The sequence below is a fragment of the Lynx rufus genome, unplaced genomic scaffold (genome assembly GCF_022079265.1).
Source record: "Lynx rufus isolate CCGP_SWC_20201006 ecotype Redwood Valley unplaced genomic scaffold, mLynRuf1.p SCAF_32, whole genome shotgun sequence".
NCBI classification, from domain to species: Eukaryota; Metazoa; Chordata; class Mammalia; order Carnivora; family Felidae; genus Lynx; species Lynx rufus.
This window is the reverse complement of record NW_025814848.1, coordinates 4,781,314-4,805,972: the sequence shown is the minus strand read 5'-3', so window position 1 is coordinate 4,805,972 and position 24,659 is coordinate 4,781,314. Positions and strand designations below refer to the sequence as shown.

The window sequence follows — 24,659 nt, the reverse complement described above, 5'->3', positions numbered from 1 at the left end:
TACCCAGGCCTTAAAATATGAGACGCACAGGAGATTAAGTGACAAACACTGCAAGCATGAGGAAGCCCGGATAAAAGTACATAGATAATTCAGCGCAAATGCAAGCAATGACTAAGTGCCCAATTAGACGTATAGACCGCTGTCCCTTGGAAGGCCAAAGATCTCCCAATTTACCTCCTGAAGCACTCAGCTGTAGGTGCACACCGACCCGGTCCACGCACTGAATCAACAGTGAGCCTAGCACCTTTGTTCTGCTGTTTTAAAGGGCAGGTAAGCCACGGGGCTCACCAAATGTAAGCTACTTTCCGTCATACTGGCCACACCACCACTCTGTGTGATCACCTACCATCTAACCTGTGGACATTGAGTTTCACTGCTACCTGAAGGGAGGTCAGTAAAGTATCTCAAGGTTTAAAAAGGACACCTCACACACACAAGTATTTCAGAGATAAAATAATGAACAGTTTGCTGGGGCACCTGGGTGGCTCAGTCGGTTGAGCGTCCGACTTCGGCTCAGGTCGTGATCTCGCAATTTGTGAGTTGGAGCCCCGCGTCGGGCTCTGTGCCGATAGCTCAGAGCCTGGAGCCTGCTTCGGATTCTGTGTCTCCTTCTCTCTCTCCCCCTCCCCCACTTGTGCTCTGTCTCTATCAAAAATAAATAAAATATTTAAAAAATTTAGAAAAAAAACAATAAGTTTGTTCGGTAGAATCCCACTTATAAAACCATATGAATTTTGCAGATGAGCAGAGACTGGAGATTGACTGTAGGTTTTGCACGTATTCATTTACTTGCTTGCATGTTAATTCTGTGAAGGGGGATTACCGTCATCGTTTTACAAATTCAGTGACGGAATCAGAGAAGGTAAATTATTTTCCCAATCTGGGTAATGAGCGACAGAGACAGCCGGGAACCAAAGTGCTGGGCGGGGGTGAGCACTTCTGACAAGTTGCCAGATAATGCTAAAGCAGGCATATATTTTCATCTGTCGCACATGTCAACAGAGAGGTTTCCATGTGTTCTTAGCATCGATTCCCTGATTTGTACTCATATTGTCTTCATCAGTCATGGAATGCCTGTGGCTTTCTTTTTAATTACACAACAGATGATCAAAGAAGGCAAAAAAAAAAAAAATGAGAAATGCACCCTTACAGTTTGATTTTCTAGAAATGGTGGATTGGGCAGAGGGCAACCTTGAAACTCATAATATAAATGGAATACAATTATCCGCGTGTCCACGTTCAGGAAGCCACCAATCAGGGTTCTCAGTGCTAAGGCTTTGCCCACAAGCAGCACGTATGTGTCACCGGCCACGCAACTTAATTCCAAAGGAAGGTTTTTAAGGTTAACTTTTTAATCCAGAGTCATTGCCTTAATATTTACAGGCATCACAGGCACGGAGCTCGGCTTCCGCATATTGTCCTGCGATCCCGGTAAGCGCAGAACGAGGGACGTGTATTCCCACCGTGAGTTTTTCCAGTGAAGAAATGGAGACTCCGGAAAGGCCTACGGCTTACTCGAGACGGCAAAGCTAGGGAAAGCGGAGTGGGAACCCACACCCACGCGGTGGCGCAAAACCCACACTCCAGCCACGGTGCCCCCGCCCCTCGCCGCCCTCTCGAGAGACACACAATATGGGAAACCACAGCCAAACTCGAGTCTCGGAAAAACAGATCTGGATGCGATTCATGGATCCAGTTTCTCTGCAAAGAAAATAGTGACCACGGGTGTCCATTCTGATGATTTTTTCCCATATTTATTTCCCATAGCAACAGACCCAGACTTGAGTAACTGGAGACCTAGAAGTCGTTCCCGTTCTGAAACATGAGCAAAGCCCCCGGGAGAGGAGGAGAACACAGCCAAGACAAGGAAAAGCCACCTCAGCGGGATCTTGGGGCCCCGTGATGCTGAATGACCCCCAATCACACCCCTTCCCATCTGTGCCCCAGTGTTTCCGGAGGGTTCATCCGCGTGGAAGTCAACCTCACCCAAGCTTTCTATCAGTCACAATTACACCAACATCACTCCACAGTGACCCCTTACCCACTTCTCTGCTTTTCTTCCACCCTGAGCCTAACTCTCTGAGGTGCTCCCCAGATCCTGTCCCTGTTCTCCAGTGCCCTCCCCAGGGTTTCTGCACCAAGAGCCCCCACAGGACCACACTGTCCCTCCCACATTCATGGGACAGAACTCCACAGCCATCACCAAGCAGCCCTGCCCAGCACCCACCCTCCCAGCCACTGCTAACGAACCCCTTGAAGCCTTCCTCAACGGTGAGTACGGCACCCCTCGCCTGCTGTCTCCTGAACAACGTCTGTTATGCAGAGTACGACACTGATTTTCTTAAAAGGGAGGCAATAAAAGTAGTCAGATTTTATATTTGGATTCCTCATACACAGAATTAGGATATTTTCCATTTTCCAGAAAAGTCCCCCATCAAGACGGGTGGTTTTATCTAACACAGCTGATTACAAACAAAACTGATCCCGCCATCTTATTTAAAACACACTGGGTCCACTCAAGCCAATGTCCAGAGTTGGCCAACTTTCTTCAAACTAGTTTTCTTTGCGTTTCGGTGAGGGAAAGAAGAGATGAGAAAACGAAAAACCAGAAGCGGCATTTTGACACAAATGACAGATGTTTGAGAACCACGTCCCTGTGCCACACGATGCAACCTGGCGTACCAGACGTGTCCCGTGTGGGAACAGTGCAAACCCTCGAACTGTGCATTCTTGAGCTGACTTTCCAGTCTGCCCCTCAATTGCAAAACGAGAACAACAGCCCGTACCTCATCATTGTGACAGAGAGATAAAACCTGATAGACACAAATCCTGTCACACAGAGTGTCCTATGCTCACCTATCCCTTTCTCTAACGGGTACAGAAGAAAGCACATGAGGCCACAGAACTAGGCCAGCAGAACTGCATTTTCCTGCAGGTCGACGAGACTGCTACTTAATGGTTTTTCACCCTTAGAACCAGGGAGAAGTGGTATTCCGACGCCTGAAAATCATGCCCCCAAACACCACTATCTACAGCCAGTTCACTGTAACAGGTGTTTTTGCCGAGACTAACATATAAAATGATGTTAGAAGTAGCTCTTTCAGGAACAGTGATATGGTGTCACCAGAAATAACTCAATCCTAGTAGAATTCTTCTCCCTTCTTCGAAAACACCACGTGGAGCCTTTTTTGTTCTTGGGGAAACTGTCACCTGAAGGCAACCCCGTGGGTGTTTGTCCGGAGCCTGGCTGATCGGGGAGGGTGTGCGCTGTGCCTGCAAGGAGATTATTCAGAGACGAACAACCTATATACAATTAGAGCAGACAGGACCCGAGAACCGTTTAGGTCTTCTGAGGGGTTCTACAGGATTTAAAGAAAATAAAGTCACATTTCTACAGCCCTTTTCATCATAGAAGCACCTCCCATTCATGTATTTTATTCAGTTCTAATTGCTGAGGACTGCAGAGGGGTCAACAAACACTGGGCACTATCCTAACCACTTCGGGGGAGCTCATGAATAGTCATGGATACTCACAGACGGTGATGGATACTCATAGAAAGTTATGGATACTCATAGATACTCATGGATCGTTATGGATACTCATAGACGGTCATGGAAACTCATAGATGGTCATGAATATTCATAGATACGGACACTCACGGATACTCACGGACAGTCATGGATACACACAGATACTCATGCATACTCACAGATGGTGATGGATACTCATAGAAAGTTATGGATACTCATAGATGGTCATGGAAACTCATAGATGGTCATGAATACTCATAGATACGGACACTCATGGATACTCACGGACAGTCATGGATACACACAGATACTCATGCATACTCACAGACGGTGATGGATACTCATAGAAAGTTATGGATACTCATAGATACTCATGGATCGTTATGGATACTCATAGATACTCATAGATAGTTATGGATACTCATAGACGGTCATGGAAACTCATAGATGGTCATGAATATTCATAGATACGGACACTCACGGATACTCACGGACAGTCATGGATACACACAGATACTCATGCATACTCACAGACGGTGATGGATACTCATAGAAAGTTATGGATACTCATAGATACTCATAGATCGTTATGGATACTCATAGATACTCACAGATAGTTATGGATACTCATAGACGGTCATGGAAACTCATAGATGGTCATGAATACTCATAGATACGGACACTCACGGATACTCACGGACAGTCATGGATACACACAGATACTCATGCATACTCACAGATGGTGATGGATACTCATAGAAAGTTATGGATACTCATAGACGGTCATGGAAACTCATAGATGGTCATGAATACTCATAGATACGGATACTCACGGATAGTCATGGATACACAGATACTCATGGATACTCACAAATGGTGATGGATACTCACAGTCAGTCATGGATACTCACAGATACTCACAGATACTCAGCTTAGAAGCTGCTCTCGTTCCATTTTACAGATGAGGACATGAGACACAGAGTGACTCCACCCCTTGCCCCGGCTCCCTCAGCTCTGCACAGGCACAGCAGGCACACAGACCAGGCCGTCCCACCCAGGGCGCTGCCACCAGAAGCACCCGGTAGTTTCCATCCGTTGTAAGCACCCGGACGGCGAGCACTGTATCACCCACGGGTTCCTCGGGTGGGCACGGGTGCAGGGAAGCTTAGCGGCGTCCCGAGACTGCGCAACAATAATGGTTTCAGAAGCAGGACACAAGCCAGGTTGTTAAATCCCTAGTCAATGCCGCTTCCACTTTCTCAGGAGCCTCAAACTCCTCTCGGGAGCCAGTGGGTCCACTGTGGTCTCCCAGCAGCTGGTCTCCCAGCCCCGGGCTCAGCTCAGGGGACAGGCAGCGATACACGAAGCACCTCTGTACCGTCCCGTCCACGGCCTCGTCCAGCCCTCCGTCTGGGGCCCTGTCTGCTGGGACGTGCCTGACCCTAGCCTAGACCTGAGCACCAGTTATGCCGTGACAATGCAGCCGATGGCTTCCGGGTCACTGAGGGTCCTGCCAGGGCCAGATGCGGGACAGCGACGCCTTCCGCTCACCAGAAAGTGCTGGCAGCCAGCCTCAGGGCGGCCGGGACACATTTACAACGTGTTCTCTTAGACTGGCCCCCCCTGAGAAATTCTGACATTCTCCAAAGATTTCTAATCCCTGGACCCAAAACAGCCATCACGACTGAAAACAGAACCAGTATCTGTAACCAGGGCAAGGGAGGAAAAGCCAAATGTCATGAAGTGAGTGCCGGCAGGCTCTGAGGGGACGGATGCTGAAGTGTTTAGACAGAAGAGGACATCGTACCTGAACTCGGGCCCCAAGATATTGTTTTAAACATGGACAGATTTCAATGGGTAAATGGCCGTTTCAGAACAAGTATCTCCAAGGCTACGGTGGCTTGAATCCCCTGTCCAGGGCTGTTTTTCTAGGAAACCCTTCAGGAAGGGCCCTTCACGCTCCGCACACAAAGCGTATCCCCGTACTTGCTTTCAGAGAAGAAATCTAAAGGCCCTGCCTGTGGATGTTTGGGGCTGAGGAACCAAGTGGTCTCCCTGGGGATGTAGGCTGTGTGTGTGCGGGTCCCGGGCTCACGAGGCCCGGCCACCAAACCCCTTCTTTCACTCTGTCCCACATTCTCAGGGGATCCCCCAAGACTCCCCACCAGCAAGGGATTCCCATCGTCTGAATTCCCACTGAGCTACTCCACTTTTTCTCAACCATCGCGACGCTATGTCTACATCGTGTCCCTACCCCAGAGCAGCGGTTCTCACAGTGGGGCCCCAGGACCACCAGGACAGCCAAGGAGGTCAGAACTGCTTCCAGAAAATATTACCGTGTCCTCTGCTTTCTGATTCTCACGAGTGACGTGTGATGATGATGCCAGACGGAATGTGCCCCGTGGATTAAACACTTTTCAGCTTGAATACTGCCCGTAAATGTTCACAGATAGAACCCATCCTAAGAAGAGCTGTTCGGGTCCTCAATAAGCTTTAAGAGTAAAAAGGATTCTTACACCAAAAAGCTTGGGAACTGCTGAATTAGACCACACACTTCGGTTATTTGAGCAGGGCCTCGGGCCGGGCGTGCGTTTCTGGACTCTCCCGATAACGGCAGATGCGGGCGATGTGCAGTCGGCCCTGTTCCACCCGCCCGTCTGGGTCCTCACCGCGGCCGTGTGCGAGCCACCATCATCGCCCCACTGGACCGTCTGACAACTTCAGCCTCACGTACACGCAGGCCAAGCCGGGGAGCGCCGGCCACCGCGCCCGCGGCTCCCGCACCTGCTGCGGGCAGGGGTGAACGTGGGGGCTGTGCGGGGCGCGGATGCTTCGCCCGCAGGGGTGGATGAGCGGCTGTACGCGGCACGGAGAGCTGAAGTCAGTAAAGTCCAAGTGGCCAGTGCGGCCCCGAGACAGGCCCACGATGTGGCCAAGGGGGCAGGGACCCAGGACGGCAGCGGTCCCGACGGGAGAGGCCGCTTACGGGGGCGGGGCTGCATCGGCGAGCCGTGTCCCCAAACCGGCACCAGGCAGGGGGGCGGCCCGGCACCCGGCAGGCTTCCCTCGGCCGGGGGATGGCCCGCGTTGAGCCGAGTTTATGTTTCAGTGTTTACAGCCGTTTCGAGCGGTTCTGCTGTGTTTTGCTTTCCTCCCCCCGCTTGGCACTGATTCCATCACAGACACTCAGCCTCTGACGGGCTTCTCCATCCTCCTCCCGCATCCCGCCCTCCTGTCGCCGTCGGGGGCGTCCCTGCGCAGAGGCGCCTCTGGCCAAGGGACGCTCTGAGTGTGTGCGCCCTGCCGGGCATGAACAGGCGTGCAGGCCTTAGAACCGGGGAGGGAAAGACTCTCCTGAAGGCGAATCGGACACACATCTGCGGCTCGTTTCACGACCTGACGCCCACTGTAATTTTCACAGAACCACTGTTTGAAGGCGTGGGGCCGTGGACCACCCCCTCCCGCCCTGGTGACAACCGAGCGTGGCCGGGCTGGCCCCTGGGGGACCGCGGCCAGGCCCGCGCCCCGGCCGCCTCCGCTCACCTCCCCCGGAGGCCCCGTCCCCCGAGGCCGGACGCCTGCGCGCTGGCCGCCCTCCCTGCCGAGGGGAGAGAACCCAAAAACACGTTTTGGCAGAAGTGTTCAAACAGAACCGAGTCTAAATATTTAACATTTTGCAGATCACAGTGCGCACAGGAAACGGCGGGTCTGGCACGGAGTCACCTAATAAGGCAGCGTCTGCTGTAGTTCATGCAAAGGGCGGCGGCCGGCCTGCCGACCGCCTTTGCACACGCATCACACTCGGGGCGCCTGGTGTGATTTGCAACGCGAAGCGCGCTCCCGCCATCTCCAGCGACAGACCACGGAGCGTGGCTTCTTGGAGGCCGGGGAGGCCAGGACCCCGGGTACGGCAGTCAGAGGCTGAATCGGCCCCTGGTCACCCGGCACCGAGCCATCGGGCCACCACACGGGCTACTTCCCTGAATGGGGTGCACGGTCCGAGACCCTCAGGAGCAAACCTGAGCTCTGGACGCTCAGCTGGAACTTTCCAGAAAACAGGTCTCCCCTTCCTCCACCTGTGCCCGGGGCTGCACCTCGGTGGCTTGCTCCCTCCTGGGCGTTTCCACTTTAGTCTTGCAGTTTGAGGGGATCTGGGCGCCCAGGACACGTGTCACCTCCTCACGACGCAGTCCTGCGGGCTCCTGTCTCATGCCCCTCCTTGCACCCAGACCGTCCTGCCGAGACGCAGGCCTGCAGGTCCCTTACCCACCCCACCATGAGCCAGGTGACCCCCCCAGCACGGCCGCCCCGGCCCAGGCCGGCCCTCACCTGCACCGTGTGCGGGAGCCCTGGTCACCCCAAACTAGGTTTTCCAGCTGCACAAAGAGCCTGCCTGTGAGAAGGGCCACGGCGACCCCCATAACGCCTGTTTCCTTGCGGGCACCCCTTCCACGCCTTGGAGGATGAGGGAACCATCGCCCCACAGTCAGCCCGTGCAGCGGGTTCGAGGCCCACAGCCCCCCTCCCCCTGCCTGCAGCGACGGCCACCGGCACGGCCAGTGAGACGCCCCATCCCTCTGGCCCGTGACTGGGTCAGGGCTGGGCGACTGGTCCCACACAGTCTGCTGAACACGGCATCTGGGACTTTTATTTTTTAAAACTCCACCGGCCTGTGCGGGACATGGCGGAAAAACCACTGAAGCCGCCAGTGCCCACAGGTGGAGGAGGGCTAACCTGGTAACGGAGCTGGTAACGGACGGGAGGGGGGCAAGGTCACGACAACGTGGGCTGGGTCCTGAAGCCCCCCGAGCTGCAAACCGGGACCACGGCCAACGGTCAGACATTCCAATTGTGCCACGGGCACTGGCTGCTGCGGCCGTGGGGACGAGAGCCACACTCCTTGCTGTCTCCCCAGCCCGGCCAGGCCATCTGCGGTTCTAGGGCCGGCGGCCCGGGCGTCACCTGGGAGCCCGCAGACACGCAGGTCCCCCCGCTCGGCGAACCGGAACCCGAGCTCAGACGTGACTCCGGGTGCCGTTCACGCACGGCCTCGCTCAGGCAGCTCGCCCAGATCCCCGGAACCCCCGAGCGACAGCCACAGGCCGACATGCTGAGTGAAGGGACAAACGTCCACAGGCTGGGCTGACGGGCATCCGGGGCTTGGAAGACACACGTCTCCGTCAGCCAGAGGAACCAGGATCCCCAGGAAGCCTATCCCAAGGACATAATCACAGAAGTGCAGAAAATTAAGAAATTTGTTCCTTAAAGAATTGTTAATAGTGGCAAAACGCTAACATTCCTACAAGAATCTGCTCTCAAGAAATTGATTCCGTAAACTACGCCCCACCACACATGGTACAATAAAAAGAATACCGTAGAAAGCATTTCACAGATATTACTGTGGGAAACAATCATCCGGGGAACTTTATTTTTTAATATTTATTTATTGGGGGGGGGGACACAAGCAAGGGAAGGACAGAGACAGAGGGAGAGAGAGAATCCCACGCAGGCTCGGTGCCGTCAGCGCAGAGCCCAACGTGGGGCTCAAACTCACGAGCCGGGAGATCACGACCCGAGCCGAAACCAAGAATCAGATGCTTAACCGACTGAGCCCCCCGGGCGCCCCTCATCTGGACAACTGCACAAGGCTTCAAATCCCGGGGCCCACCAGACGCAGATCCGGTGACACAGCAGACCAGCCCAGGGACCTGCATTTTTCCAGTCACCTGGGATGGGCTGTGGGCGGTGCCGTAAGAAATACCGCGGCAGGACGGTGTTTGGAGACACTGAAAACGCTCCCTGCCATCCGCGAAGCACAGGAGGAGGTCATATGTGCAAGGCACACGCACATTCGGATGCTGTCCCCTCCACTTACCTCCGGACTGTGAGTCCACTAGTTACTTTGTTTTATTTTCCTTGTTTGCGAATATTTCCCACAATAAATATTTGAAAACTTTGGACCGGGGCGCCCGGGTGGCTCCGTCGGTTGAGCGTCCCACTTCGGCTCAGGTCGTGATCTCGCGGTTCGTGAGTTTGAGCCCCGCGTCAGGCTCTGTGCTGACGGCTGGGAGCCTGGAGCCTGCTTTCGATTCTGGGTCTCCTTCTCTCCCTCCCCTCCCCCACTCATGCTCTGTCTCTCTGTCTCTCTCGAAAATAGACGAACATTAAAAAAAAATTTTTTTTAAAGAATAAAACATTTCCGACTGCTAGTGTAAACCCAGGCCTGCGTGCTCCTGGGCAGAGCTCCCTTGCAGGTGGATGAAGGGCAGCCGTGTGGGTCTAACAAAAAACATGAGGGTTCTGCTTCCTGCCCCTGAATACCCGCACCCCCTCCCCGGGCACCTCAGTGGCGGATGAATATCCCTCGAGCAAGATGCTCTCGGGGAAGACGAAGCCGTGAAGAGGAAAGGAAGAAGAAAGACTTCCCAAAAACTCCCTGCCGAAAATAAGTAAATAAAGCAGAAATAAATGCAAGGAAGCATTGGGGTGCCTGGGGGGCTCGGTCGGTTAAGCGGCCGACTTCGGCTCAGGTCATGATCTCGCGGTCCGTGAGTTCGAGCCCCGCGTCGGGCTCTGGGCTGATGGCCTGTTTCCGATTCTGTGTCTCCCTCTCTCTCTGCCCCTCCCCCGTTCATGCTCTGTCTCTCTCTGTCCCAAAAATAAATAAACGTTGAAAAAAATTTTTTTTAAATGCAAGGAAGCATTAGAAATGTTCCTACCAGAAATAGCAGTGTTAAATTTTCCAACTATGACAGTGTTTAAAACAGTAACTAAAATTATGTTATCGTCAATTGTCTCCTCTCCTCAAATTTTCCTTCCAAATTCCTTCTCGAGTCACGTGGAGCCTTTCTCCCAGGTTTGCAGATGCCCTCCCTACCCCCTCCCCCCATCCTGACGGGGAGGTGTCAGGAGCTGCCCCCCCTCGCCCCTCGGACCTCCTCCTGCAGGCTGCCCGCTCTCCCTGCAAAGGAGCAGAAGCGGAGCCCCAGACCACAGAGGACGCTGGAGGGACGGCTGTGAGTCGTGGGGAGCGGGGAGCGCCCTGGGACCCACTCGGACTCCTAGGTCAAGTTCCTCGGGTTGCTCAGAAGCAAACGTGGCCAGGAGGGCACATCTCCGCGGCACCTTCCTGTTCAACACGCGTCCGCGTTCTCACCTCTGCTCCCCACTAACCCCATTCCCAGCCAGCTACTCGGCCCGTCACTGGGTTCGGAACGTTTTTAAGTCTCAGCACTGTTCCGGATCCCAGGAGTAGATGCCCACACATACACCTGAGGGACGTGTGAAAGAGAAGCTGAGACACACAAAGGAATAAGGACAGTTTTTCCAACAAGAGTTCTGGAACAGCTGGACATCCACGTGCAAAAACCAAATCTAGACACAGACCTTTACCGTTCACGAAATAACTCAAAACACATCGCAGACCTGAATGTAAACTGTAAAAATTTAACATCTCTGGAGAGAGCGCAGAGAAAGTCTAGGGGCCCTTGGGTTTGGTGCAGACTCTTTGGACAAGACACCAGAGGTGTGAGCCAGGGAGGAGACGGCCGATGACTCCGGGTTGTATCAACACCGCCATCGTGTGCTCCGTGAGCGACACCGTCCCCAGAAGGACAGGACGCAGAGAAAGTGCCTGCGAAACACATATCCCATAAAAGACTGTGTCTAAAATAAGCAAAGAAAACAACTTGATGAAAAAATGGGCGAAAGACCCGAACAGACACCCCACGGGAGGAGTCACCCAGTGGAATGCGCACGTGGAAAGAATCTATTCAAAGCAACTTACTGACCTGCTCCCACCGTCTATGCAGCCTCACCGTAACCAGCGGTGATTGCGAAAGGCAAAGCAACGGCTTTAGACACAGTATTTCAGGAATCATGAGAACACATCATGATTGAAAAATGCTGAAAATTTAGAAAAAATCTTGAGCTAATGAAAACGCTCTTCCCAGGGCGCCTGGGTGGCTCAGTCGGTTGAGCGTCCGACTTCGGCTCAGGTCATGATCTCGCGGTCCCTGAGGTCGAGCCCCACGTCGGGCTCTGTGCTGATAGCTCGGAGCCCGGAGCCTGCTTCGGATCCTGTGTCTCTCTGTCTCTCTGCCCCTCCCCTGCTCACACGCTGTCTCTCTCTCAAAAATAAATAAAGATTTTAAAAAAAATTTTTTTAACTGTCTTCCCAACCAAACATTTTAGAGATTTTTTTCTTTTGTTTTTTTTTTTTTTAAAGTTTTAAAAACTGACTTCTAAAATGAAGAAAATATCCCCCTTTCTCTTGTGGCAAAGTCACACAAAACATGAAAACAAACTTATTTCCAAGTTTCCAGACGAGAGAGAAAACATGCCAGCTAGCCAGGACGAGTCTTGGACCTTCCTTCCCGAGTCAAGTTCACACAGTTGTGAGCAGCACGAATGCGGGCTGGAGAGTGCTCCCTCTATGCTCTTCATCCAGTCCTCCCAGTGAAGGAACACTCTGACCCCTCCTGCTTGCGGGAGTCCCCCCAGGCCTTCTCCCCACTGTCTCCCCCACACGTGTCCAGCAGGTATGCCTTCCAGAGGACCACGTGTGTCACACCACGCCCCGCATGGTCCCACGCGTGCTGGCCGTGCCCAGTACCGTCGGTAAAGGCAGGCAACTCTTTAGCCTGAAACCGAAATTAAATCCGTAACTATTAAGTTATTAAATCCGCAAATGTACAAAGTAAAGGCCAATCATCTAGTACAAGGATTGGCGATAAAACCTCAGACGATGACTTTGTTCACAGTGGATGTCACCGAGAAGTGCACGGGAATTCTGTACACCATCAACAACCGCACACGTCAAGGGCAGGCTTGGGGACACAGGAAGCATCGGGGAAAAGTCCCCACGGGCAGAAGCGGCAAAAACATTTTGGTAGCTTAATAAAACAGGTGAATTTTTTCTTAGTTTATGTGAACCGTACCTGGCTCATTTTCACAAATGTGGGAGACGGGGGAATTACCAACCGAAAATAGCTATTGTATACAAGATATCTGTGGTAGCAAAAGCAATAGCTAAAATTGTGTGAAAGTTTCAATCGCCTTCATCCAAAATTTGATTCGCTGCAATCAAGGGTCATCGTGGGTCAAAATGAAACTTCTATCAAAGGTGCATGAGAAATTACCAGAATGGCTTTCCTTACTGCCTACAAAACCATTCCTGTTGGAAAGGAACTTTTTAATAGGCAACTTAAGACTCGAGGGTGACCACAGAAAGAGTAGAGGAGGAAGGTGTGTGGTCGAAGACGCCCACCGACAGGGAGACCTTCCCACGGTAAGTATCACCTCCAGGTGGAGCCTTTTTTACCAACAGGTTTTGCTTTTAGTGCAATGCCTCCAAATTCAAGACACATTAAAATAATTCTGTTCTGTACGTTACGGCCTGAATTGTGCCCCCCCCAATTCATACGTGAGAGCCCCGACTGCTCCCCAGTGTAACTGCTTTTAGAGACAGGGTTTTGAATATAATCACCTTTTAAGGAGTTGGGCTGAGGTTGGAGGTCAGGAGGGTGGCCCTGCTCTGAGCTGACTGGCATTCTTACCGGAAGAGGAGGGGACGCTGGAGAGGTGCACCTGCAGGGGAGGGGGCAGGAGCGGACTCGGGGAGAGGGCGGCATCTGCAAGCCCAGGAGAGCCTCCCAGCCGCCAGGACCGTGAGGGATAAGTTCCCGTTGTTCGAGCCGCCTGGTCCGTGGCGTTTTGTGAGGACAGGCCTAGCAGGCGAGCACCCTGTGTCAACATTTGATTGCTGAAGAGAGTCCGAGGAAACGTTCTCTGTTCAGGTGAGCTAAACAAAGGCTGAGCGCCGGGAATATTCACCCATGGGCAGGTTGACAGGGAAAACGTGGAATGCCAGGTTAGATGTGAATTTACGGTAAGTCCATACCACGCAAAATTTGTATTTTTTTTTCTCTTATCCCATTTCCTCTTAATCCTCCCCCATCCAGAGTTCCTAGTGATGTAACTTTTAACTGGATACACTTGCTTTAAAAAAGAAGTTCAAGGTGAAGAGAGGAAATTATCCAGCAGAATTAACCTCAAGGTTCAGATTGATCTCACGGAAGAGGAAGGTGTGAAGGGCGGGCATGTCGGGGGTCAGCGTGAGACCTGCTGCTGGGGGCGACTGTGTGCACCCCCCCCATGGAGGATGTACCTCGCTCTCCTCTGACTCTGCACCCCCACCCCACGGAGGGTGAACGTCACTCTCTTCCCTGGAAGGGGCTCCAGCCTTACAGTTCCTCACATGTAAGACCAAAGCACAACCAATAAAACGAAAATAGATAAAGTGGGTTTCATCGAACATAAAAGCCCTGGTGATTCCGAGGGCACCATCAGGAACGTGAGCAGACGAGTCACGGAACGGGATAAAATATTTGCCAGCCACGTATCTGATAAGGAACTTGCATCTAGAACACCCAAAGAAGTCTAAGAACTCAATGATAAAATGGCAAGTAACCAGTATCACAACGTCCACAGGATTGAACACACGTTTCTCCCAACAAGACACGCAAGTGACCACGTGAGAGTGCGCGCGATCGGTCATTAAATCAAACCGCAACGGTGCAAGGCCCCACGCGCATAGGGTGGCTGCAGTTTTTTTAAAAGATGGAAAGTAACGAGCGTTGGAAAGGATGGGAGGAGAAATTAGACACCCGATGCCGGTGAGGACCCAATGCACGCACTTTGGCGGTTCTCAAAGACGCTGAACAGAGTCACCATACGGCCTGGCAATTCTGCTGTCAGGTAGACAGTCAGGAAAGAGAAAAGGACGTGTACACAACATCTCTACACAAATGTTCACAGAACCATGGAAACGAGACAACGTCCGTCAGCTGAGAAACAGACACATAAAACGTGGAGCAGCATTCCGGCACCAACGGGGATGAAACGCCAACATCCGCCAGAGCGTGGCCGGTCCTCGTGACCATGGCGCTGAGTGAGAGAAGCCAGTCACGAGAGAGCAGACACAGGAGGCTCCACCCGTGTGAAGGGCCCGGAATGAGGAAGTCCACAGGGACAGAGGTAGACTGGCGGCCATCTGGGGCTGGGGGTGGCCGTGGGGAACTGCCAGTGGATACGGGGCTTGGGGTTTGGTGGGAAGGATGAAAATGTTCTAGAATTAGAAGCATTGTGATGCTGCACAACACAGGGACGACACTGAAAACTTCTGAGTTGTACCCTTCACACGTGGGAGTTTTACCAGACCTCACACAGCCGCTTAAAGAAAGCTCGCGGCGTGGAGCGTGGAGGCGTGTGGATGAACGAGGAGGCAGCAGGAGGGTGGCGGGAGGCCACGGATGGGCCTCGGGCCGTGTGAGGTGACGGGGCACCATCTCGAGGCCTGAACAGAGGAAGGGCTCGTGTTCTTAAAGGTCAGCATTGAGAATGCTGCATGTGGACAAGACTCCAGCCGACAGGTGTGCGAGGAGGCACAGAGACCCGGGGTCCGCCGCGGTGACCCAGGTGCCACGAGCACGCGATTCAGGGAGAGGGGCAGCCACCGACGTGGCACACACAGTTCAAGTGCAGGACGCTCAGGCTGGCCTGCAGGACTGAGCACAAGGGGTCGGGGAAACTGCGTCAAGGACGACTCGTGTTGTTCGACCTTACCCCGAGATTCAGATGCCTTTGTGAAATTTAGTGTTTTGTTTTGCATAAATGTGTAAGAAACAAAAGTCAAATGTCCAAGACCTTGTTGATAGTAGTTAACGTGTTTGTTGTGGTACTTAAATTTTAATGTTAAAAAAGCCACCAGATATTAAAGAGCAAACTTATGTTGGGTCGCCTGGGTGGCTCGGTCGGTTGAGCGTCCAACTTCGGCTCAGGTCACGATCTCGCGGTCCGTGAGTTCGAGCCCCGCGTCGGGCTCTGTGCTGACGGCTCAGAGCCTGGAGCCTGTTTCGGATTCTGTGTCTCCCTCTCTCTCTGACCCTCCCCCGTTCATGCTTTGTCTCTCTCTGTCTCAAAAATAAATAAACGTTGAAAAAAAATTTTTTTAAAGACTTAAAAAAAATAAGTGTGGGAAACAAATAGTTAAAAGTTCTTCCTTGAAAAAAAATCTTATTATTGGAACCAAAGTATCAATTTCTGGCATCCCAATCCAAATGGAAGTGTAGAAGCATCGAAAATTCTCTCAAAACTCACTGCTGAGATTGGTGTTTTAAAAGATGGTAATGGGGCGCCTGGGTGGCTCGGTCGGTTAAGCGTCCGACTTCGGCTCAGGTCATGATCTCGTGGTTCATGAGTTCGAGCCCCATTTTGGACTCTGTGCTGACAGCTCAGAGCCTTCAGCCTGCGTCGGATTCTGTGTCTCCCTCTCTCTCTGCCCCTCTCCTGCTTGCTCACTGTCTCTCTCTCTCTCTCCCTCAAAAATAAACATTTTAAAAGACAGCAAACTTATCTTGATGAGCACTGAGTGGCGTATGGAATTGCTGAATCGCTATACTGCGCACCTGAAACTAACACAATGCTGTATGTTGATTATACGGTCATTAAAATTAAACACTTAATGAAAAATGCTCAAGCCCTCAAAAGAAAAATCCCCCGAGAAGCTGCTCAGAACGCAGCTTTGGAAACCTCACACCCGAGACTCCAGTATTCCACTCCGGGAAGGACAAACGAGACACAAGTGTGCTAAGGATTCTAGGTTGGATGACACAGGCACTGCCCCAGGAGGACAGAGGACCGATGAAGAAGGGGGGTGAGCACCACGCTGGCCTCGCTGAGGGGTACGCCCTGGGCTGGGCCGCCCTGGGCCGGCACGAGTGCACAGAAATTTTTAGCGGAAGCGAACGATTACGCACGTATATGATACGAATACAGCCTCGCAAATATCCCCACATAGCCATGTGTATATACGTACATCTGTGTGTATGACCACGTGAACGCTGAGGAACGATCAGCACCACCTAATCCATGACCAGGACCTAATCCATGTGGTGAGGTTATAATCGTATTTCCTTTTCTCCCAAAGACTACATCCCGGGCTCCGCGAGCACCTGCCACGGCAAAGCTCAGTGGAAAGTCGCGGCGGGCCGCGAGTCTACAGGCCCAACTCCTTCTCGGGCGGGAGGCCCTGGGACTAAGGTCCCTGCGGTAGGACCCCAGGGAAGGTGGCGGCCGCGGCCCAGGCTGGGGCTTCAGCAGGGAACGCTAGCCGCCTCCGTAGGCTCCTCCTCTCCCGAAACCGCCCCCACGGAATCGAGGCCTAGAGGACAAAAGGTACCAGGGTCCCGGCGAGGCCGCCCGGAAAACCAGTGCTCACCGGGGCTGGTCACCGGAGCAAAAGGCACTCTGCCTGACGCGTCACGAGCTTTCTACAAATCGTAGCTACGGTCCTATTTAATATGAGACCTCATCAATTCAACGGCGAATTAGATGCACGTCTTCACATGCCGAGGGCCCCAAGTCCGGACGTACACCCGGCCGGTGTGTGTTTGCAACCGGGTGGGACGTAATGCGCTTGCTTCCGTTACCTGTGTTCTGTGCTTACACTGAAATGCTGCATCCCGATTATTCAACCCCACCTTGGACACAGAAATCGAAGAACTGAACGTGACTGAAATGAAAACTCCCCTTTACAATGAGGAAAACTGAATAAATCCAGGTATGCACACTCTTAGGTAGATTAATTAACATTTTTTAAATAATACAATCTCACAGTCCACGTTTAAAAGAAGTCATTGGCTTTGGTTTAATGCTCCAATCTCTTCAAATGACTGCAACTTTATCACTTAAGAATCTCCTTGGTACCTTGATGTTTGAAAACTGGAATAAAAAGTAAAACTAATACTTTAAAGCTTAGGGACGAAAAAAGAAAAAATAACGGGTATTACTTTTCCCTGGGAGGGAATGCAATTTACCATGATTTAAAGCAGAATCAAAAGATAATTATCTTTTGGCACTAATTTTAATACGTGCAGTAAAACAAAAATTATCAGCTCTGAAGAAAGCAGAAGAATGTTTCCACTGCGGGGGTCCCATAAAACCAAGGCGCATCCTGGCATCGGGGACGTCTCCTGGATATAAAACAGAGCTGTCTGTCTGGGAGAGTTCGGGGAGGAAGGAACATTTTTCTCCCAAGCGGGAGGGGATGTCAGAGACGACAAAACAGGCCCCGTGTGCCCTCAGCTCACACACACAACTGGAAAATCCCGACCGTGGAAAGGTCGGTGGGACCCGAGGCCTCCAGGGTGGGCCGCGTGGCCCCAGTGGGGCTCTCCCCTGGGGTCTCCGAAGGGCCAGCGCTGCGGCCCGACCTTGGCTGTCGGAAGGGCCACGGGCAGAGAGAACGACACAGAGCGCCTGCAGCTTGGGATGGGAGACGACCCTCTGGCTGGGCCACTGGGGGAGGCTGCCCGCTGCCCCCAGGGCTGCTGCCCGGGCCACACAGACAGGCCCGGCGGGGACGGCGCCCTGGGTCAGCTTGTGGCCTCAACACAGAGAAAGGTATTGAGCCCTCACCTTGCCCCAGAGCAGGGCAGCGGGCGTGCCCCTGATGCCGGACCCACACCCTCCGACAGAGGCCCCGAGCGTGACCCACCATGGCCCGAGCCCCACTCGGCCCCACTGGGTGTGGCATGTCACACTGGGGACACGTCATCGGGGTCCACGGGGGAGAAGGACTTGACCGAAACACGAGGCCCCGAGGAGGCAGTGGCCGGGTTCCCTGGTCCTCCCCGACCCAGAGGGCAGACGGGTCACCCGCCCGGCCGTGCAGAGCTCGCCCGCCACCCCCCACGCCCAGGCCCGCACCAGGCACCCGGGCTCCCCCATCCTGCTGGGACGAGCCGACCGAACTTCCGGGGGGAACCCGCTTCCCTCAAGGTTGGCCGATTTAAATGTGCATCTATAAGGCACCTCCTCAGAAACACATGGGCGTGCGGAGCGGCCGCCACCAGGGCCACGGCGCTAGCCGGGCTCCTGCAGACCGCGGGGGACACGGGCCGTCCAGGACTCTGCCCCACCAGAAGCGACCCCGGCCGGACGGGCTCACCTGCGTTGTCTGCAGACGCTGCCCCGCCCCGGGGGCTGGGGGGTGGGGGTGCGGCCGCGTGGGGGGGCCGGGAGTCGTGTGCGGTGCGAGGCAAACCCGGGCCCAGCCCCAGGCGTCGTCAGGCCCCCAGTGAAGCCTGAGAAGCCAGCCCTGCACCTTCCGGAAGCGGAGAGCTGGGGCCTGAGGGTCTGGGGAGCCTCATCAGGACCCGCTGCACCCAGAGAAGCCCCTACGACCCCTTTCACATGAGGAGTCCACGGGCCCCCGGCCCCCACGCGTGACCTCATGCACGCTCACGGCCCCGGCCCACGGCTGGGCTGTGAAGGCCAGCGCTGTCCTCGTCGTATTCCGCACGCACAGGAGCTGACACGTCGGGGCCACCAGGGGACCCCAGATGGGTCTGGAGACGCTGGGTTCGCCCCGGGGCTGAACAAGGTTTTATCTCTACCCTCGACGAGACCTCACTCCGAGCAGGGAGAGACACGCCAAGAAACACACGTACCTCTGAAGACAGAGGCGCATCCTGGAGAGGAGGAGCGGGTACGGAGAGCGAGCGGTCAGGGGCTGGCGGACGCAGGGGTCTCTGCACACGAGGAACGGGGTCTGGGGGACGACCCATCACGTGAAGCAGATGCGTAGGCAAGACGTAGCAGGGCTGCTCTGGGCCATCTGGGGACAAGGGGTCAGGGACAAGAGTCTCCTGGAGGACATGGGAGAAGCAAGGGGACAGAGCTGCGAGACGGTGTATGGTCCGTGCGGGCGTGCGTGCCCACGGCTTTGTGTGTGACGTTTGCGTGTCCGCAGGAGCCTCGGCGACTTGCCAGCGATAAGAGGATCCCCCACGGGCATCTACGGGGGCAGACGGGTATCTTCACTCCGTGAGAAGCCCGGCGTGAGGAGCATGACTGGGGCCGGTCAGGTGTCATTTCGGTGCCCGCCGTCGAGAGCCTGGGATGTGTCCTCTGAGCCTGTGACATGGACACAGGACACGCCCGGCCCCACCGGCCTGTTGCGAGGACCGAGTGGACGTGAGGGACTTCGCAGGCAGCCGCGTGCAGGGACCGGGCTCCCCTGCCACTGTCATTACCGCTCACGGCGGGGAAGAAGCCTCGGGAGGCGGTCAGCAGGTAATTGCTCGCTGTCCCCAAACTTCCCGTTCATCACGCTTCCCAGCAGAGCCCTCTCGTGGGCACGGTGACTCCACTTGCGTGTCAAAAGCGGATCGTTCTGGGGCGCCTGGATGGTGCAGTCAGTTGAGTGTCTGACTCTTGATTTCAGCTCAGGTCATGGTTCTAGGATCGAGCCCCACGTCGTTCTCTGTGCTGACAGCTGGAGCCCTGCTTGGGATCCTCTCTCTCCCTCTCTCTCTGCCCCTCCCCTACTCTCTCTCTCTCTCTCTCTCTCAAAATAAATAAACATTAAACAAAAAAGGAGGTCACTCAGATGTCATGGAGCCTAATACGACATCGAGCAGACAGTCATGGTTACTGATTGTTAACTTAACCGGTCGTTTCCTGAGCTAATAAACAGATAAAGAGAAACCTCTGATGGCAGGCCATTTCTTCACAGCACGGCATTTTTACTTACTTTGGTAAAAATACTTCCGGAAAAAGATCTGAGGGAAACACGCGAAATTAACATCGACGGGAAAGTCAGAAAAGTCTCTGCAAGTTCAAAGGTGGGGCAGAGTCACCCCCACCCCAGACCACGTCTGTGTTTGGGGGACGCCCTGCACGTGCACACGCTATTACGGGAGCAGAGTACGAGGCTGCTGGCGGTGTCTAGGCCGCGTCACCTCAGCTGCCGTGCCACGATGCCATTTCGGGAATGAGTAGGTCCGTGCATCTGCTCATAAACCGAGAAAGTACCAAACTGTGGTCAAAAGTTATGAGGAGCCCAGCCTGTGCCCCACCAGGTACAGGAGTCGTGAGGTGTCAGTTATGGGGGCCGTGAGGAGGGCTGGCGCAGCGAGGGCGACCCTCGGCCGGGGCACGGGACACGCCAGGGTCCCGGAGCGGGTGAGTGGGGGGTGGTGGTAGCACCCAGGGCGGGCAGCACCACGTGTTCCCAGAGGAACGCGGACTGAGGGGGACCCGGAGCAGAGGCGCGGTGAGGACCAGGACTGACCAACAACACCACACACCCTCACGGCGCGGTCCAGGGTCAGTATCCACTGGGCCCACCCCAACCCTGTGGGGCTCACCCGCTCAACGAGGCTCGCAGATTGCTAGAACATTCCGAGTGAGGACGGTTATGTCCATGCAACTTGGCTTCTGACCGAACAGAACATCTGACAAACATTCACGTACACCTGTGCTGCCCTTGAGCAAACGACTTGGTCCCTCCTGACGTCCATTTCTTCCACTGTTCACTTAAATGGGGTGAGTCAGGCGGCCTCCGTGGCTTTGTTTTCCGTTTTAAGATTCCATAATCCCAGTAACTCTTATCCATTATGGGGCACCCAGGTGGCTCGGTCAGTTAAGCTTCTGACTCCTGATCTCGGCTCTTGATTTCGGGAGGTCGCGATCTCACGGTTCACGGATCCGAGCCCCAAGTCGGGCTCTGTGCTGACAGCGTGGAGCCTGCTCGGGATTCTCTCTCTCCTTCTCTCTCTGCCCCTCCCCTGCTCGCTCCTCCTCTCAAAATCAGTAAGTAAACTTAAAAAGAAACTCCTATCTAATATGCAAAGCATTTCCGAAAACGTGGCTTCTTCGTGAAACTTACTCATTAAGTTGAAGAAATCACAGAAATGGCACTAAGTCACCCCCCTGAGCTGCGGTGATGAACAGGTTTCTTCATTTCCCTGAGATTCGGTATTTCGTTTTCCCTTTTCCTTTAATTTATAAAATGAGGGGGCTGGGCTACAGGACACTTAGGGTCCCTTCCAGCCATAAAACTGAATGGTCCTCCTCATCTAAATCTATCCGTTTTCCCCTCTGTTCCCTGAACCCCTTCTCTGTTCTAACTAGTGGCCCACAGCTCAAAGAATACTGGCTTCCTGTTTTGTAAAACGAAAGCATTCTTAGAGAAAATTCGTGTTCAGAAACCATCTCCTACTTCTTTTACATTCTATAGACTAATTTTGTATAATTCAAAGACGGTAAGTTACAAAACCTCTTATCTGGTAAAATTTGGTGATCGACTTTGATATCTTACTAGATAGAAATAAAACAGTAAGTAAAATGATTCGAGAAAGTAGTTGACAATCAATTTTATATCGAGAGGGAAACCGAGTAATGCTTTTTTATTTTTATTTTTTTTTACATTTATATATTTTTGAGAGACAGAGACAGAGCGTGAGCAGGGGAGGGGCAGAGAGAGGGAGACACAGAATCTGAAACAGGCTCCGGGCTCTGAGCGGTCAGCACAGAGCCCGACGCGGGGCTCGAACTCACGGACTGTGAGACCACGACCTGACCCGAAGTCGGACGCTCAACCGACTGAGCCACCCAGGCGCCCCCTGAGTAATGCTTTCTTAACTAAAATACAGTTTTAGATTCTACTCACTAATGTGTAATGACTCACATAACAAGAGTGATGTTCTTCCTGCTGGATGAACCACCAGGAGACTGTGTCATTTATATTTATATTGCATTTCAATTAATAAAACTTCAGCCGTCAAACGGTACCTAAATTAATTGTTTTCTGGTTATTTATCTATTTGGTTTTTTTGTTGTTGTTGTTTGCTTCCTGTAGTTTGTTTTAGGAAAATAAGTAATGATACCGTCAGAATACCAATGAACATACGAGGGCAAAACTCTTTACGGATTTAATAAATACTCATGGAGTACCCAGCACGTGTACATTTTCAGACTAGGGTGCTGTATTTTCCTTTGCAGGAATGGTCCCTTCTAATGACTCCTACCACTGAATGCCCCAAAGTGTACTGACCACAGCACAGGGAACACACTCATTAGCACGGCAATCGTATTCTACGTACCCAACAGCACGAGTAATAAATATTATGTTACCTCAGCACAAACTCATGAAAAAAAAAAAATAGAGAGAATTGTAACTAATAAAGAAACATCTGAGCAAAAGAGAAATCCGTGCCCAGTCTGGCCTCTTACAGGAAAAGACACAAGAGTTAAAGACAAACAGCTAATTTTCTAAAAATCTGGGAATAATACACAAATCACCACTTGTGCTTTGTTAGCTAAATGTGCCTACTTCTATCGGAGAAGGTCATTAGTAAAAGTATCTGCTAAAAACAAAAGCTAGGGGCGCCTGGGTGGCTCAGTCGGTAAAGCGTCTGACTTCGGCTCAGGTCATGATCTCGCGGTTCACGGGTTCGCGCCCCACGTTGGGCTCTGTGCTGACAGCTGGGAGCCTGGAGCCTGCTTCGGATTCTGTGTCTCCCTCTCTCTCTGCCCCTCCCCTGCTCACTCTCTCTCTCTCTCTCTCTCTCACAAGAATAAATAAATAAATAAAACAAACATTAAAAAAATTTTTTAAATAAAAGCTAAATGCAAGTGAAGCTCGTCTTACATTCGAGATCTCAACAGCAGCGGCTGTCTGCAAACCCCACGGCCGTCTGCCGTTTCCTTGTTACACGTAATTAAATACTATTTTTAATACTGCGAAATACCGATTTGATCTGACTTTCCTCAGACCCTCAGAAAGAACATGCATCTAGACAACTGACATGAAACAAACAGAATCCAGTAATTTCATGCCCCACGTCCATAAATCAACTGAACGTCGTCTTTTTGTGTCCTGCCCATTTAGGCTGATTTAAATCAAATTATAGCATGGGGTAACTTATGTAAACTGGCATTTCCTGAAACATCATTTTCAGTCCCACGAAACGGTGGAAGCCTGCATGGTTACTGTTGGTTAATTATAATCGACGGGTCACTTAAGGCCTGAAAATCTGGTAACAGCCCGTGAGGAGCGAGACACAAAAATGTGCTTCTCCCATGAGCTTATGTACTTACTGTCAAAACCTGAAACCTCTGACAATTCAGACTGCTTTTATAGAAAAATGCACACGTCCAGGGACATCGTTCAGAATAATTGGATACGTGTTCCTCAGGGAAAGCGTGGGCACAGCCACACCGCCCTTGCATGGGAAGCTTCCAAGATCCAGCAGTCAACCCGAAACATGCCGTGTTTGGTCCAGTTCCCACGCACTCATCGTGTGCTTCCGAAGAAAATCTAATGAGCTAACCTCTGGAAATACAGTGACAAGATTGAACAAAACTAACTCCCCCATTTCGGAAGTTCCTAAGAGAAGTACGCATCTTTATACACAAGGTAAAACGTTTCCCAATCGTTTCTGAGGCAGTAATTTTCAAATTTGGTAAACATGTTTTAGATTTCCCTGCCATTTGTGCACACGTATCTGATGGTCAAACCTTTGGATTCTTCCCTTTCTCACCTCAGCCCCAGGGAAGCCGCCGCCAGGAGGGATGAGGGCCCCGTCCCGGGCAGTAACACGTGGGGCTGGGGACAGCGATGGGAACAAGAACACATCAGACCGACTCCACCCCTAACCCTCCTCTGGAGCCTTCACGGCTCATCCCGCTTGTTGCCTCTCAGGCTGTAAATCGGTGACCGTTCCTGTCACAGAGAGCGTGTCTTGGGGCCTCCAGGTGGTGGGAACGTGCCAAGACTCAGGGCCTCCCCTCAAGAGTCCTTCCAGAAGGGGTGGGTAAGGACAGAGGTCGCGGGAGAGAATCAAAGTACTCTTGGTATCCTGAACTTAACTTAAAGAAATCTGAGGGGTTTGTTTTGGTCTTTTCATAAATGGACATTAAAACGCACTCGGAAAAAAAAAAAAAAAACACTTCCAAGCACAGGCCACAGAGCTGTGATCTCAGGCTGCCTTTGTGAACGTTTACGATTTTTTCACTGGAGGCTGATCACAGAATATTCGCGTTATTACTGAGTCTGTGGACCCTCAGCAGATGAATACTTTAAACCCAGAAGGACACTTTCTTTCGGTAAGTATTTTTTTTTTTTAAAAAAAGCAACATCTGAAAAGGCCCGAGGAAGCACACACGCAACCAACTAAGCACGAACGAAGATTACAGACAGAATCTGATTTCACGAAACCTGTAAACGCCACTAACCAGATGCCAGGCAACCCGCCTCCTCCCCACAAATGTCAGAACAG

At 52.6% G+C, this 24,659-nt stretch overlaps 1 protein-coding gene across 2 annotated transcripts in view; it reads right to left on the bottom strand.

The window, feature by feature from the left end:
* Positions 1 to 24,659, bottom strand: part of SMOC2 (SPARC related modular calcium binding 2) — a 166,797-nt gene that overhangs the window by 61,556 nt on the left and 80,582 nt on the right. The gene's annotated exons all lie outside the window — the stretch shown is intronic.